This window comes from Pinus tabuliformis, chromosome 6, assembly GCF_031772625.1.
Source record: "Pinus tabuliformis cultivar Carrire ecotype Pingquan chromosome 6, CPIR1, whole genome shotgun sequence".
In the NCBI taxonomy this organism is placed as follows: Eukaryota; Viridiplantae; Streptophyta; class Pinopsida; order Pinales; family Pinaceae; genus Pinus; species Pinus tabuliformis.
The window spans coordinates 1,012,147,254-1,012,164,207 of NC_142292.1; positions in this window are offsets into that span (position 1 = coordinate 1,012,147,254).

The following is a 16,954-nucleotide window of genomic DNA, read 5'->3' on the forward strand; positions in this document are numbered from 1 at the left end:
ACCACTATTCCTGAACAATCGAATCAACAATTAGACGAGTCCAGAGTTGCCCACCAACCTTCTACTTCCTCTAATTCTTCCTCTCCTCCTTCCTCTTCGCTTGATGGGGCTGGCAAAGCCAAAAGCCATGTTCCTAAGGAGAAGAAGGAAAAGAAGAAGAAAGAGAAGAAGAAGAAGGAGCCAAAGGCGAATGGGGGAAAATGAGTGTCGTCTAACGAAAATCCACACACTGCACCAACCAGGCCTAAATCGCCATGTGTCATTTGCAAAGGAGACCACTTTCATAGAGATTGTCCTTGCATCCCTCGGATACTAAGGGACTGGTCTCCTCATTTGCACAATCCGGTGTCATCAACCTCTGGTGATCATGTTGAAAGCACACCGTCAACTAGTGAAAGTGAAGCCCTAGGACAAAAATGGAAAGCCAGATTTCCTTGTAAACTGTGCGAAGGAAATCATGCCCTCCACCATTGTCCCTTCTTAGACGAAGCTAAAAGAGTTTTGGATGATCGTCCGGTTTCACCGTTACGACTTCCTCCTGGATATAAAAAATGCTTGCCGAGTCCGTCACTAGTTGAGAATCCAGCTGGCCCGCTCAGGTGGTCGGCTGAAGCGCCTATCATTGAAGATAAACCAACTGAATCCATACCAGAAGAGTGTCAAAAGGTCGAGGCGGCATTTGACCCGGTCTTGCCTTCGGAGGTTTTATCTTCGGATGATACAATCACTGAAGAGAACAAGGATGACACCGTCCAAATTCTCTTCATCAACACAGACTCCGACGAACATGGGGGTAATCTACCCATTCCTTTACCGCAGGAAGGAAGTTCGTCAGAGACATACCCGGCCGTCTACTCGGTCCCACCTCCAAGCAACCTAGTTGTTTCCTTCGACTGGAATCAACTAGGCAGACCCCGTTTACCAGCAAGTGTACCATTCTGAATTATCGTTCAAATATATAGAATGGTTATGGCTGGTACCATCATAGATGAGGGGGCTTCTATGAGTATCCTTTCCTCGACTGCTTGGAAAAGTGTCTATTCAGAACGACCCTATCCCACTAAGGTGTGACAGTGACCTTAGAAACAAACAGAGAAAACTACTTTTGTATTCTTCTTTATGAACTATAAACAAAGAGAAATAGGATGAACTAACCTGTGTCTTGCGCTAGTCCTTTGATCCAATCTCTCTCCTCTTTGACAGCTTCCAGCTACCTGCTCCCTTACTTGCCCAGCTTCACCAAGTACCTGCAAAATCACAGAAGAAGGAAACTATACAAAGACATGGGTTTATATTCATAAAAAGCTTAGGATCAGATTTAAGCTAAACATACAAATGTAACAAGCATCAATGATACACAAGCATGTAGGAGAAACTCAAATAGTTTTATTGATATAATAAGAAGATCCAGGAGGAGTTACAACCGATGATTCCTGATCCAGCATCAACCTCCTAGCAAAGAAGCCCCTCTTCACCTCCAACAAAGCATAAATCACCCAATACTCTGATATCTATCTCAAAACCAACAACAATTCTTTGCAATGTACAAAATTCCAGCCTCTGGATCTCTGGGATGAGGGATCCATATATAGATGTATGCAAGGAGGATGAGTCAGCTTATGATTTGACTAGTGTCTTCTCTCTGTCAGTTCTTGCTTCCACTTGGAGACTGAGAGCCTCTTACTCATCCTTGGTCGAATTCAGTGAGGCAAGTGTCATTGGAGAAGATTCTGGAAGCTTCCATTGTCTTTCCACCTCGCGGAATGGCACTGCCATTTGTCATTTCCCGCTCAACGCACCTTGGTAGTGCATTTAGGTGCGTTGCAACGCACCTAGCTAGTGTATTTGGGTGCTATGCAACACAGCCAACCAGTGGAGCAGCTGAAATGATCCTGATTTGACTGATTCTGAGCATTTTCTGGTGGAGAACTTCTGGGAGAAGCTGTAATTTGTTGACCTTGTTCCTTTAGGGTTCGGAACAACACTTTTAGGGACTTAGGATCCCTTGGTTTATGGACATTTCATGCTTATAGCTGTAAGGCACAAAAATGTCTATAACAGTTTCCCCCTAAAGTATGAGGCCGTTTATTGGGTGAAATGCTTTATTAGGAGGATCCGAAGTTCTTTCTATGCTGGGAGGAGACCTGTAATAAGATACAATACAATACATTATCTTCATACTGTTTTCATGATCTAGCTGAGGCGGGCATTCCCATGCTTAGCTTTATAAATTCATTTTCATGTACATAGGACAGACAATCGTCTGATGGTAGACTGATGATTCTGATAGAGCCATCATCCTTTTGGTAGGATGATTATCTGTGCTGCAATGTTGTACATTTCAATGTCTTTATTTTCCTGAATATATATCGCAGCCCGGATGGATGAAACTAGATCCGGGGTCTTCAATCTTGTCCGATCTTCACTCGAAGTACAAGTCGATCCATGTGAGAAATGTTTTGAAGTCGAACATGGAAATACATCGCTTGATTACCAGTCAATGATGTAAACTGTTAACAAGCGCGAGAGGAATCACCGATAATGATGATGACCCTCAAGGTACTGCAGTACAATTCACGTGGTGTGAATAAAGGACTTGGCATCGAACACCACGCAAAATCTTTCGGTCGAAGGTCATTGATGTATACCTGTCGCCGGAAGTGAGAAACTTGCCATTGAGGCATGCAAGCTTCAAAGTACTGAATGGGGTGTTCCTAGATCAACTTCTTGGATAATGAGCTCATGTCGACAAGAAGTGATCCGTCAAAGGAGGGCCTTAATGAATCCCACATCAATGACACGGAACGGAGCAAATGATTTTGATGGAGGTGAAAATGATCTGATGATATATGGTTTAGGATGGCGGTCATGAAAGAATGAAGTATAATGTATGGTAGTGGATGGGACACAGGTGACTTCTCTGGATGACTTCTCTTGAACATGTCGGCAACACTTATGTGATGGATTGGTAGCATTTACCCCAAATGTGGATGGTATGGCGTGACCATGGTGATGTGACCGGTGAATGAAACAACCCAACCCGATTCGGACACGGAGTGGAAGTGTCATGTTCAAGAGCGACTTGCTACCAATAAAGATTCTTTGAGTTTTCTTCCCAATTTTTTCCCCAGTCATCGCTGACCAATACCTCTTTATTTTTGTCAAGCTTGAGGAGGATAACATATGCTTGTTCTATAATTTGCCCTTCGGGCAAACCCATCGCTATGTTTTAACGAGCCTAGCGATAGTGAAACTCGTTCTCATCTAAAGACAAGTTTGTCGCTATTAATCTTTTTAACGAGTCTAACGACAAAGATAACTCGGTCCTTTTCATTTTTAGAGAGTCTGAAAAGGTACGTAAAGGTAACTCCAAAAATTCCTTTTTCTTCATCTAATCCCTTAAGTCCGAAAAAGTATAAAACAATACAGAAGGGATGAATTTTCGATAGTTTTAACGAGCCAAACAAAACAAGCGCTCGATCTTTTTGTGCAATAATCCCTCAGGTCCAAAAAGATTAAAATCTAGAGGAGGGATAGCACTTCCCGTCGCTTTAACGAGCTGGAAGGCCAAAACTCGGCAATCTTTTCATATTTTACTAGTCAGTTGAAAAGAGCTTAAAGAAGACTCGTCTTTTGAGGAACGAGTGATAAAATGGGTAGCAGCTAATTCTAGGTAAGGTTTGGAATTTTTCAATCACGACAGTGTCACAAGGATGGCTAGTGAAATCACTCTTCGCAGCTGTTCCTCAAAATGGGTAAACAATCAAATGGAGGTGAATGATCGGCCAAATGAAAAGTGGAGGTGACGGTGCAAACACGACCAAGGCTTTAATGGTTGAAGTACTACATTCACGGTGGTTATTTACCGGGGAATAGTTCATTTTTTAAAGAGCTTAAACACGGGTGGAAACATTTGCTCATGTCTTATGTTTATTTTTTAACGAGCTTGAACTATGTGCTAAAACTGCTCGATCAGATGGTCTTGTTTTGATTTTTACCAAAAATAGTTTTGTCCTTCCAAAGATCGTACTGTATTTTCAACTGCTTCATCAAACTAGTTAGAAATGAACAATATTTGCTTGAAAACGAGATTAAAATGCTAATATTTTACTTTGAACTATGTAAAAGTAATTAAAAAGTGTTTTTTACCTCTCATTTTACCATTTCGTTTGAACTTGGTTTGTTGGAGCTTTGGAGGTGCTTTCCTCCTCGATTTTCATCAGTTGATTTCGGGAGATTCTGTGGACGATTCTCGGCGCCGTCTAGACCAGGTAGGAGCTAAACTTGAGCTATTTCATTTCATGGTTTCCATTTTGCATTTTGAGCCTTATTCCCTGCTTTTCTGAGTCCCTGGGGTTTGAGGGATTCGTTTTGCCATCAACGTACCCCCAGTGCATCGAAACCTGTGTTGAATGCTGGCTTGTATGAAGACAGTTTGACATTCAACGCACGTAGAACACTGCTGCAGGTGCGTTGGGCGCAGAAAGGGAATTTGTTGCACAATTTTTTATGGAATTTTTGCTTGTTTCTCACCAAAATCAGGATCTAACTCCTCTCTTGTTGGTTTTTCAGAGATCTTGGAGCAAGATGACACTTACATGGCGAGAACGTGAGCATGAAGAAGAGGACATGATTTCCCTACATGATCCAGTTACAGTGAACGCGCTGCGGAATTGTGGCTTACTGAAGTTCTTCTGCATTTCTAGCATGAGACAACAGATCAACTTACTGCAGTATTTGCTCGATGCTTGGGATCCTATCAATCAGGTTTTCCAGATTAGGGGCAAATCTATCCCCTTGACTGTAGTAGACATCTATTTCTTGACTGGCTTGTCGAGGCAGGGTGCCCCCATCTCTTTGTCAAGTTCGGCCCGAGGAGGCGATTCTGTGAGAGATTATGTCCTCCAGTATTGCAGGGAAGGATCTCAGCCGAGTAAAGACGGCAAGATCATCATCTGTGATGTCACTGACAGGTCCCTTAGGACTATCCTGTTTACTTTTGGTAGGATGGCCAGTAGTGCGTCTCTTCATGTAGCCAACAGATCCTATATGCAACATGCCTTGGAATGCCTCCAATCGAAGGTGTTCAACTGGTGCGACGCAGTACTTCTTGTGATGAAAGAACAATTAACCAAGATAAAGAACAGGAGGTTGAAGAACTTTGGGTACGGTTCTATTTTGACCGCCTTTGCCTTGGAGAAGATACCACTGATGCAGCCGCAGTACATTGCACTTGATTTACCTTCTCCTACTGAACCACGTATGCAGAGATGGGTTGACCATATGTCTAGGCATGCTGGCCAATCTCAGATTTCATTTTCTGATACCTTCTTCAGGTGGTTTGATTGTCAGGAGATGGTTTATGCCGAGTATCCATATGCTGGCATGGACTTCCGGGGTGATCCAGATTTAGTACTGCCGGATGGCGAGCAGTGGGGTGCTATTGGTAAAATCTCTGACCATATTGCTGTTTATTGTTTTTGTTTATAATGTCCTTGTGCTTTATTCTATCAAGACTTTAGTCAAACTCATGTGTACATGAAGATGTTGGTCCTGTTCGTTCAGTAGTTCGCCTGAGAGTACCAGCTGTTGCTCCAGCAGGAGAGGCTGCCGGAAGAGCTATTCTTCGCGACCTCGATGTGGCCGAGACTCTCACAGCTTTACAGGAGCAGGTTGAGGACCTCACTCTCGGTATACCAGATGTGAGGACCGACGAGTTACCTTTGCAGTTACAGTGGCATACTACTGGTGTGCCCAGACGATGGACTCGTCTCTTACGCATGATCGCACAGGCTGTGACTTGCTATCACGAGCATCATTAGACTAGGGTGCCCCCTAGCATTTTGAGTTTTTGGGTCGCGTGACCGATTTTGTCTTGGTTACAGAACATTATGTGTAAACCATAAACAACTATATATATTTTTGATTTTCGGGGTTTTATTTTGGTTGAGCTATATGATCCACATGTAAAACATTGATGATGTGTTGCAAATGTCTATCTAACACATAGTTTTCTAAGGAGTTGGTTAATGTGTTTATGTTTCTGGAAATATGTTGGTATTGAATAAGATCAAATTGTCTTTCAAAAAACTTCTCCATGCTGGTTTCATCTACCCGGTTCCGCTAACTGATTGGGTATCGAATATTGTCCCTGTTATGAAAAAACAAGGGACAATTAGAGTGTGCGTCGATTATAGGGATGTAAATCAAGCTTGTCCAAAAGACAACTACCCTACACCCTTCATCGACCAGATAATTGATGAATGCGCCGGATGCGAAATCTTTTCATTCATGGATGGATTCTCCGGGTATAATCAAATAAATATCCGCCCACAGGACCCGTCAAAGACTGCATTTATCTGTCCGTGGGGCACATTCGCATATCGAAAATTACCCTTTGGTTTAAAGAACGCAGGGGTGACGTTTCAGAGGGCAATGAATTATGCCTTCCATGACATCAAAAACATCGTTCAACCATATCTCGACGACCTTCCGGCTCATTCGCGAAAGCGGACTGATCATCCGCAACATTTAAGAGCGATATTTCTACGTTGCCGACACTACAAGATACGACTCAATCCACACAAATGTGTATTTTGCGTCAGTTCTGGTCGTTTACTTGGCTTTGTAGTCTCCAAGGATGGGATTCGTCTCGACCCGTGTAAGGTCCAGGCAATCATAAATTTGACTCCACCTTCAAATTTGCTTCAGATTCAGAAATTCCAAGGGAAAGCAAACTTTCTGAGGAGGTTCATTCCAAATTACGCTGAACTTGCAAAAGGTTATACCCGTCTCTTGAAAAAGGAAGTACCCTTTGTCTGGGATCAGGTTGCGCAAGCTTCCTTTGATACTTTAAAAGATTCCCTAATGAAAGTGTCATTAATGTACGCCCCTGATTATCAAAGAGATTTTAACCTGTATCTGGCTGCAGCAGATATGACCATCGCAATGGTTTTAGTTCAGGAAGTCGATGGAATCGAACATCCTATTTATTATTTAAGTAAGAACTTAAATGATACAGAAAGCAAATATTCTTATGTTGAAAAACTAGCGCTTGCAGCTGTTCAAGCGATACAAAGATTTCGACACTATGTCCTCTTTCGGAAGACTACCATTCTGTCAGATTGCAACCCCATGACTTATATATTGTCGCGACAGTTGCTGGGGGGCAAATATTCAAAATGGATAGCAATCCTTCAAGAGTTTGATCTGGAATTTGTAAAATCCAAATCAAAGAAAGCTCTAGTTTTCGCAGAATTATTATGCGATCTCCCATCGTTGTCCAACGATGAAACATCGGAAGAATCAATCGTGGATGAAAGTTTGTTTTTGATATCTACAAGAAATGAGTGGTATGGGGATATAATCATTTATCTCCAAACCCAAAAATTTAGGCCAAACACCTCCCACATAAACCAATTAACGAAATCAACCTCTACGATGTCATCAACCTCTGGTGATCATGTTGAAAGCACACCGTCAACTAGTGAAAGTGAAGCCCCAGGACAAAAAGGGAAAGCTAGATTTCCTTGTAAACTGTGCAAAGGCAATCATGCCCTCCACCGTTGTCCCTTCTTAGACGAAGCTAAAAGAGTTTTGGATGTTCGTCCGGTTTCACCGTTACGACTTCCTCCTGGATATAAAAAACGCTTGCCGAGTCCGTCACTAGTTGAGAATCCAGCTGGCCCGCTCAGGTGGTCGGCTGAAGCGCCTATCATTGAAGATAAACCAACTGAATCCATACCAGACGAAAGTCAAAAGGTCGAGGCGGCAGTTGACCTGGTCTTGCCTTCAGAGGTTTTATCTTCGGATGATACAGTCACTGAAGAGAACAAGGATGACACCGTCCAAATTCTCTTCATCAACACAGACTCCGACGAACATGGGGGCAATCTACCCATTCCTTTACCGCAGGAAGGAAGTTCGTCAGAGCCATACCCGGCTGTCTACTCGGTCCCACCTCCAAGCAACCTAGTTGTTTCCTTCAACTGGAATCAACTAGGCAGACCCCGTTTACCAGCAAGTGTACCATTCCGAATTATCGTTCAAATATATAGAATGGTTATGGCTGGTACCATCATAGATGAGGGGGCTTCTGTGAGTATCCTTTCCTCGACTACTTGGAAAGCGCTTGGTTCGCCATCGCTTTTGCCTGAGATGAGAAATCTGACAGGATTTGATAAAGGAGCCAATCGACCTTTAGGGATACTTCGCGATGTGCCCATAACATTGAGAAGGAAGACAGTTCGCATGAACGTAATGGTTGTTCAAGGACCCTTGGATTATAACCTACTCCTTGGACGAGACTATATTTATTGCATGGGAGCCATCGTCTCCTCACTCTTTAGAGTAATGTGTTTTCCGCACGAAGGAAGAGTGGTCAAGCTCGTGGACCAGCTTTCATTTCCCGGATCACGCATAGAAAATAGTCATATACCATCCCTAAATGGTCTTTTCACGCAAGAAATGTCTCAATCTCCAGTTCATCCTCCCGATGAGCGCGAGTAATTCGGAGGGATATGACTGAAACCCAGGGGGCATGCATCTTGGTCTGCTTCGGCAGGAAAACTTCGGGTATAGAGTAGGTTTTCGCGGGAGAATATGCCTAGTCTGTACCCCCGTCCGTGAGTGGAAGAGGGGGTTATTCTAGTACAGGATTCTCTTGTCAAAGTTATGTCAGGGATCGTCTCACTATATCATCCGTTCACCTTTGTTTATCTCGGTAGACATCGCCGAAGAAGTGTTTTGTTTACGCCATAAATAGAACAATCTTTGGGTAACCTGTAAGAGGTAGTACCCTTCCTGATAAAACGAATGTTTTTTCAGCTCAAATAAAGAGTGACCCTTCCTGATTAAACGAATGTTTTGTCAGCTCGATTAAAGGGAGACCTCGAAACTCTGTTTTATACTTGGGGGCATGCAAACCTTTTGGAGTGCAAGCGAGGGGCGACTATTTATTTTTTAAATTTTTAGGACCTCTAACCCTTTAAACTCGTAGGATTAGTCGTCACCTAACTTGCATAAAGAAAGGATGTGGGGCAAAAATCTAAAAGTTGCCGTTTTTATATGAGACATTCTTATCATATGACTGGATTATTCGAGCAGTTTTAGCACATAGTTCAAGCTCGTTAAAAAATAAACATAAGACATTAGCAAATGTTTCCACCCGCGTTTAAGCTCATTAAAAAATGAACTATTCCCTGGTAAATAACCACTGTGAATGTAGCACTTCAGCCATTAAAGCCTTGGTCGTGTTTGCACCATCACCTCCACTTTTTCATTGGCCGATCATTCACCTCCATTTGATTGTTTACCCATTTTGAGGAACAACTATGAAGAGTGATTTCACTAGCCATCCTTGTAACACTACCGTGATTGGAAAATTCCAAACCTTACCTGGAATCAGCTGCTACCCATTTTATCACTCGTTCCTCAAAAGATGAGTCTTCTTTAAGCTCTTTTCAACTGACTCATAAAATATGAAAAGATTGCCGAGTTTTGGCCTTCCAGCTCGTTAAAGCGACGGGAAGTGCTATCCCTCCTCTAGATTTTAATCTTTTTGGACCTGAGGAATTATTGCACAAAAAGATCGAGCGCTTGTTTTGTTCGGCTCGTTAAAACTATCGAAAATTCATCCCTTCTGTATTGTTTTATATTTTTTCGGACTTAAGGGATTAGATGACGAAAAAGAAATTTTTGGAGTTACCTTTACGTACCTTTTCAGACTCTCTAAAAATGAAAAGGACCGAGTTATCTTTGTCGTTAGACTCGTTAAAAAGATTAATAGCGACAAACTTGTCTTTAGACGAGAACGAGCTTCACTATCGCTAGGCTCGTTAAAACATAGCGATGGGTTTGCCCGAAGGGCAAATTATAGAACAAGCATATGTTATCCTCCTCAAGCTTGACAAAAATAAAGAGGTACTGGTCAGCGATGACTGGGGAAAAAATTGGGAAGAAAACTCAAAGAATCTTTATTGGTAGCAAGTCGCTCTTGAACATGACACTTCCACTCCGTGTCCGAATCGGGTTGGGTTGTTTCATTCACCGGTCACATCACCATGGTCACGCCATACCATCCACATTTGGGGTAAATGCTACCAATCCATCACATAAGTGTCGCCGACATGTTCAAGAGAAGTCATCCAGAGAAGTCACCTGTGTCCCATCCACTACCATACATTATACTTCATTCTTTCATGACCGCCATCCTGAACCATATATCATCAGATCGTTTTCACCTCCATCAAAATCATTTGCTCCGTTCCGTGTCATTGATGTGGGATTCATTAAGGCCCTCCTTTGACGGATCGCTTCTTGTCGACATCAGCTCATTATCCAAGAAGTTGATCTAGGAACACCCCATTCAGTACTTTGAAGCTTGCATGCCTCAATGGCAAGTTTCTCACTTCCGGCGACAGGTATACATCAATGACCTTCGACCGAAAGATTTTGCGTGGTGTTCGACGCCAAGTCCTTTATTCACACCACGTGAATTGTACTGCAGTACCTTGAGGGTCATCATCATTATCGTTGATTCCTCTCGTGCTGGTTAACAGTTTACATCATTGACTGGTAATCAAGCGATGTCTTTCCATGTTCGACTTCAAAACATTTCTCACATGGATCGACTTGTACTTCGAGTGAAGATCGGACGAGATTGAAGACCCCGGATCTAGTTTCATCCATCCGGGCTGTGATATATATTCAGGAAAATAAAGACATTGAAATGTACAACATTGCAGCACAGATAATCATCCTACCAAAAGGATGATGGCTCTATCAGAATCATCAGTCTACCATCAGATGATTGTCTGTCCTATGTACATGAAAATGAATTTATAAAGCTGAGCATGGGAATGCCCGCCTCAGCTAGATCATGAAAACAGTATGAAGATAATGTATTGTATTGTATCTTATTACAGGTCTCCTCCCAGCATAGAAAGAACTTCGGATCCTCCTAATAAAGCATTTCACCCGATAAACGGCCTCATACTTTAGGGGGCAACTGTTATAGACATTTTTGTGCCTTACAGCTATAAGCATGAAATTTCCATAAACCAAGGGATCCTAAGTCCCTAAAAGTGTTGTTCCGACCCCTAAAGGAACAAGGTCAACAAATTACAGCTTCTCCCAGAAGTTCTCCACCAGAAAATGCTCAGAATCAGTCAAATCAAGATCATTTCAGCTGCTCCACTGGCTGGATGCGTTGCATAGCACCCAAATACACTAGCTAGGTGCGTTGCAACGCACCTAAATGCACTACCAAGGTGCGTTGAGCAGGAAATGACAAATGGCAGTGCCATTCCGCGAAGTGGAAAGACAATGGAAGCTTCCAGAATCTTCTCCAATGACACTTGCCTCACTGAATTCGACCAAGGATGAGTAAGAGGCTCTCAGTCTCCAAGTGGAAGCAAGAACTGACAGAGAGAAGACACTAGTCAAATCATAAGCTGACTCATCCTCCTTGCATACATCTATATATGGATCCCTCTTCCTAGAGATCCAGAGGCTGGAATTTTGTACATTGCAAAGAATTGCTGTTGGTTTTGAGATAGATATCAGAGTATTGGGTGATTTATGCTTTGTTGGAGGTGAAGAGGGGCTTCTTTGCTGGGAGGTTGATGCTGGATCAGGAATCATCGGTTGTAACTCCTCCTGGATCTTCTTGTTATATCAATAAAACTATTTGAGTTTCTCCTACATGCTTGTGTATCATTGATGCTTGTTACATTTGTATGTTTAGCTTAAATCTGATCCTAAGCTTTTTATGAATATAAACCCATGTCTTTGTATAGTTTCCTTCTTCTGTGATCTTGCAGGTACTTGGTGAAGCTGGGCAAGTAAGGGAGCAGGTAGCTGGAAGCTATCAAAGAGGAGAGAGATTGGATCAAAGGACTAGCGCAAGACACAGGTTGGTTCATCCTATTCCTCTTTGTTTATAGTTCATAAAGAAGAATACAAAAGTAGTTTTCTCTGTTTGTTTATAAGGTCACTGTCACACCTTAGTGGGATAGGGTCGTTCTGAATAGACACTTTTCCCGTTAACAGTGCTGGCATTTGAACAACTCCCAGATTGGACCACAGTTTAGCTGCCATTGTAACAGTTGGGGAGGTGGATGTGATGAAAGAATAACTAGCAGTTGTGATAGTACTGCTTGAGGGAGCACTAGTTGTTTGTATAGAGGAAATAGAAATAGATGAACTGATCAGTAGAGAAAAAGGAAATGTAAAAGGAATAAATGGAGATTTTTGTGAATGAGAGAATGAGGTAATCTCACTAGTAGGTGTTTGGGAATCTGATGTAGGAGTTTTCATTCGACGAGATTGAAGTGGAAATTCAAATTGAGAGATGCCAATTTTTTCCCTTTGGGACTGATTCAAAACACCAATTTCGTGAAAAATATAAGTTATACTTCCTTTAGAAACTTCAGATGATTCAGGATTTTCTGCTGAAATGGAGACGTCTTCCAATTTCTTTATCAAAGTTGTAATTTCTGGTAATTCTGGAGTATAATTCGTAGGGATTACCTCAGGAAGTAGTCTAGGAGACTTGGGAGGAGATTGTACAACTCCTGATTTAAAAGTAGGAGATTCTAGAGGGGATCTCGAAGTTGTAGGAGATTTGGAAGGAGAATGAATATTGGAATGGCCTTTGTTTTTGGATTAGAATTAATTTCCATTCATAGTCTGCATGCCCTCCTTCTAGTGCCAAAAAGTGTTGATGCATCGAAAGTCGCTACATCAACACAGGGGAAAACGACCCGGTCCAGACCTTAAGGCAACTCCTTTCCCATTTAGCTAGTGGCTCCGGTTGGGGATAATGGGACCAATTTCCCAATGAAAGGTTATTGAATGAATGTGTAATTCTTATAGTGAAGTGAAATAGATGGATTTGTAGTAATTAATTAAATGGAAAACATATGAATTAATCACTCTCTAACTCTGGATTGTTTAACATTTATTTGGATGTGATCTATCATGATTTTCATTAGTAAATGACAATATAGATTGCTCAAACACCAAAGGAAATGAAAATATTTCAAGATGATTACTTTGATTAAATTGTTAATTAAAATAATGTGTATAACTCATATCACATTTAGAATATCAAAGCAAATTACTTAACATGTAAAAAAAATATCAATGGAACCATGATCAGAAATGAATACATGTAACATTGTTCTTTAAATACCATGTAATACGCAATCTAAAAAGATAAATTCACTATTTACTTATGAACAAAATAGTGGTACAATGATAGAAATACCAGATAAACATTGCTCATCTGATAAAAGAAATAGCAGCAGTTTAGTCCTTCCCACAAAGATGACTTCAGGAGTACAAAAATGCAACTTTTCAAAATTCTTTATGAAAATTCCTAAAACAATGTTCCAGTCGTTCTATTGAGAAACATATGAAAGTACAATAGTGCGTGCTTTCATAAGCCTTTCTTCATAAAATTGAGGGCCTTTATTTCATACAACAAGCAAGCTTAAATAACAGAAAACAACTGAATCTATGGTGTAGAGTGTTGAGGGCATTTAAACAGATCCCTTCAATAACGCTTAATGGAAAACATTTTTTTGGTAGAAATTTCTGAATGTGATTTGTTGTCTTCATCAGCTTTGTTTGTTCCATCAGATTATCTAGATGTTTGTCTATCCGTTTGAGCTAAACTGCTGCTTATTAGCACAACTTCCCTCTTCTGTCATGAACTTGAACAAGGAAAATAGGAATCGATAAGCTAAAAATAAATAAGACTGATATGCGATTTTTATTTGAAACAAATCACGTTTTGCAGGAAATCAAGAAAATTGTAGAGTGTAATAAATTCAGATCACAACCAACGTGGAGAGGAATGCAGAGTGAGGTCTATGACAAGACAGGTTGGACTTTACAGTCTTATCACAAAATTACAATCGGGAGTAGAACTTTGAATAATCACAATCATTTTAAGACCTGGAGTACTCTAAACAAAATCCAAAGGGGGCTTTCTTAAAACATATCGCAATCAGAACATCAGAAAAGTGGATGGCTTGTTATAAACCGTGTCCCTTTAAAACTTGCACTTGTGAAGTCTTGGGGTGACATGGTAGTGACATTGCGAATGATGTCATGATGGTGACATCACTATGGTGTGGCGGATCCATGTGGAAGATTATGTGGCGTATGATGTGGCGGTGGAAAGGGTCTTATCACATATCGCAATCGGCATGAGCAAGAGTCTTTGGAACAGGTGACATGGCTTAGTGGTTTTATTCAGAGAGGGTTCGAGGTGGTAAGTGATTTGTGAAGAGGGGAGTATTAAAGAACAGAGGAGTGACACATAGATATAGGGCTTGGATGGAAAAACCACTTTTCGGACCCCCCTTTGAGAAAATTAAAATTGAGTGCAAGGGGGTCCGAAATCTTATCTGTTGTTGATCTGGGTGGATTAGATTTGATCCGTTTGTTTTATAAAACAAGTCTAGCTTTTTTTTTTTATCGCAATCGGCGTTCAGAGTGGAGACAAACATGACATATGGTTTAAGTCCTAAAAGACTTGCGATTTGTGATGTGCAGGATGATGTCACATGTGACATGGATATGACATCATTGATCATAATCGCAATCAGTGGTGTGGAGCGGGGTAGAACCTTTAGACTCTTGCGATTGTGCGGACATGGGGTTTTGTTAAATTGCATTGAATAATCCTCGCGGGTCCGACTATATCACATATCGCTATCAGTTAAGGTAGGAGGTAGGAGGCATGACTTTTGAAAACTGCGAACTGCGGATGCGATGAAAGTTGATTTTCCTATCGGGCCCGGGCCTAATCGCAATCGCAGTTAGTTAAGGTTAAGACTTAAGTTTTTTGGAACTTTTGCTATAGTCACAGATGCGGGATTTTATGAATTGTATTGAATAATCCCCACGGGTCCGGCTTATATCGCAATCGCAATGGAATTGGAAGAGGGGTCTTTTCCTTATGAAACTTTGTGATGCGGCGAAGTGGGATGAGTCAGAGTTTATGAAGAATTTAGCTTTGGGAATTAAAACTCTAATTATTTTGTTTTTTAATTAAATAACCCATATTGTTTAATACTTAAGGTTTTTTGAAGCCTAAGTATAGTTTTGGTCTTTGATTATAGGATTTTATTGACAATTTTTTATGTTGATTTTCTATTTTTAAATTTTTGGTTTTAAAAAAAATAAAATCAAAGGCCTTTCTAAATTTGAAGGGTCCCTATTTTAATATATAATAAATTTCATAGGAAATTTATAATATATTAAAATGGGGGTTGTTGAATAGTACAACAATTGGAAAGTCACTAGAAGAACGATTTATCTTTGATAATAATGAAATTTTTCAAAAATTTAGTAAAAATAATTCAAGAAGTGAAAACTACTTTTCGAAATATTTAGATAAATAAAATTACTCTGACTATAAAACTCTTTAAGGTGCAATTTATTTAAAAAACTTTTCATGAATGAAAAACTCTTATTTACTTGTATCAGTCATTAATCAGTTGTAAAAATAAAGTAGGGGGCCTTTTACGACTTAGTTTGTAGTGTACTTGTTTGTCATAGGTAGAGCCACTGCTTCTAGTAGGCGTTCATAGCCTCGACATAGTTACCTTTTAACCAACAACAATCCAGTATCCCATCCATTTAATAGTGCAATAATTAGAGGCAAGTTTATTTTTCTTTTCTTTTTTTGATGCTAAAAAGCCATTGTCCTAGTTTGGTGGCCAGATAACGACAATTCCATTCACTGGTAATAATTAAAACTAAACACGCTAGCTCGTGATGAGACCTTTGTCGTAGAATTAAAAATCATAAGGCATTACTTTGATTTGGTGTTCAGTATGGTAATGTCAGTTTAATTGGTTCCCTATGAACATGGTAAGCAGGCTTGTGATGAGACCTCTTATCTATTTAGATTTATTATATTTTAGAATTACACTCTAAAAAAATCTCTTTTGAATGGATGGGGAGGATCACTGACACCTTAAGATTTTTGGATGACAAATACGAGTTGAAAGTGTTTTAGTTATAAGACGAACTTTACTTTTTAAGATAACCTTTTTTGATAGAAACTAGAGTAAAATGATATAATTTTTGAGGTATTTTAAAAAGATTTTACAAGTTAATGGAAAACATTTTCAAAGTTCTATAATTTTTATCTAATTTCAATTTTTGTAACCACTTCATAAAAAATTCCTACCGTCAAAATGAAAAAATAAAAATAACTTCAAGAGATGTTTGAAAAGTCAATAGAGTACTATTTAACATTTTATTAAAAAAATTTGTTAAAGGAAAATAAATTGCAGCGGGATGTATAATGGAAGTGATTTTACAGATCTTTTTTTTTCTAATAAGAAATTAAGAAAATAATTTCTTTAAGATGAGCCCATTTATAGGAAGAGAATCTCTCTTGCCTGATAAATATTTCATTATGAATGTAGATGGGCTTATCTGCTCAACAATCTGAAATGGACCAAGCTATAATTTCTGAAATTTGGTATGTTTCCCTTTTTCTTCGTGTGCTTTGTCCCACTTGAGAACTAGATATCCAACTTGGAAGGATCTTTGTGTGACTGAACTTGCATCAAAAGAAGCTTTCACCATCTATTGATGTTTGGTGTGTGTGAGTTTGGCCTTTTCTCTTTCTTCTTCTAGTTTTAGGATTTGTGAATTTCTTAATTGCAAGGAAGAATAAGGTGTTTCTTCAATAAATTGAATTAGGGCTAATGAAGGAAGAGCTAAATGTGATGGAGTAATGACTTCCTTCCCATAGAATAGGTTAAATGGAGAATTTCCTATAGAGGCCTTCTAAGTTATCCTATCAGCCCACAGAGAAAATATTAAAGCTTTGTGCTAGTTTCCTTGATTTTGATCAACAATTCTTTTGATTATTCTAAGGAGATTTTTATTAGTGGATTTTTCCAAACTGTTTCCCTAGGGATAG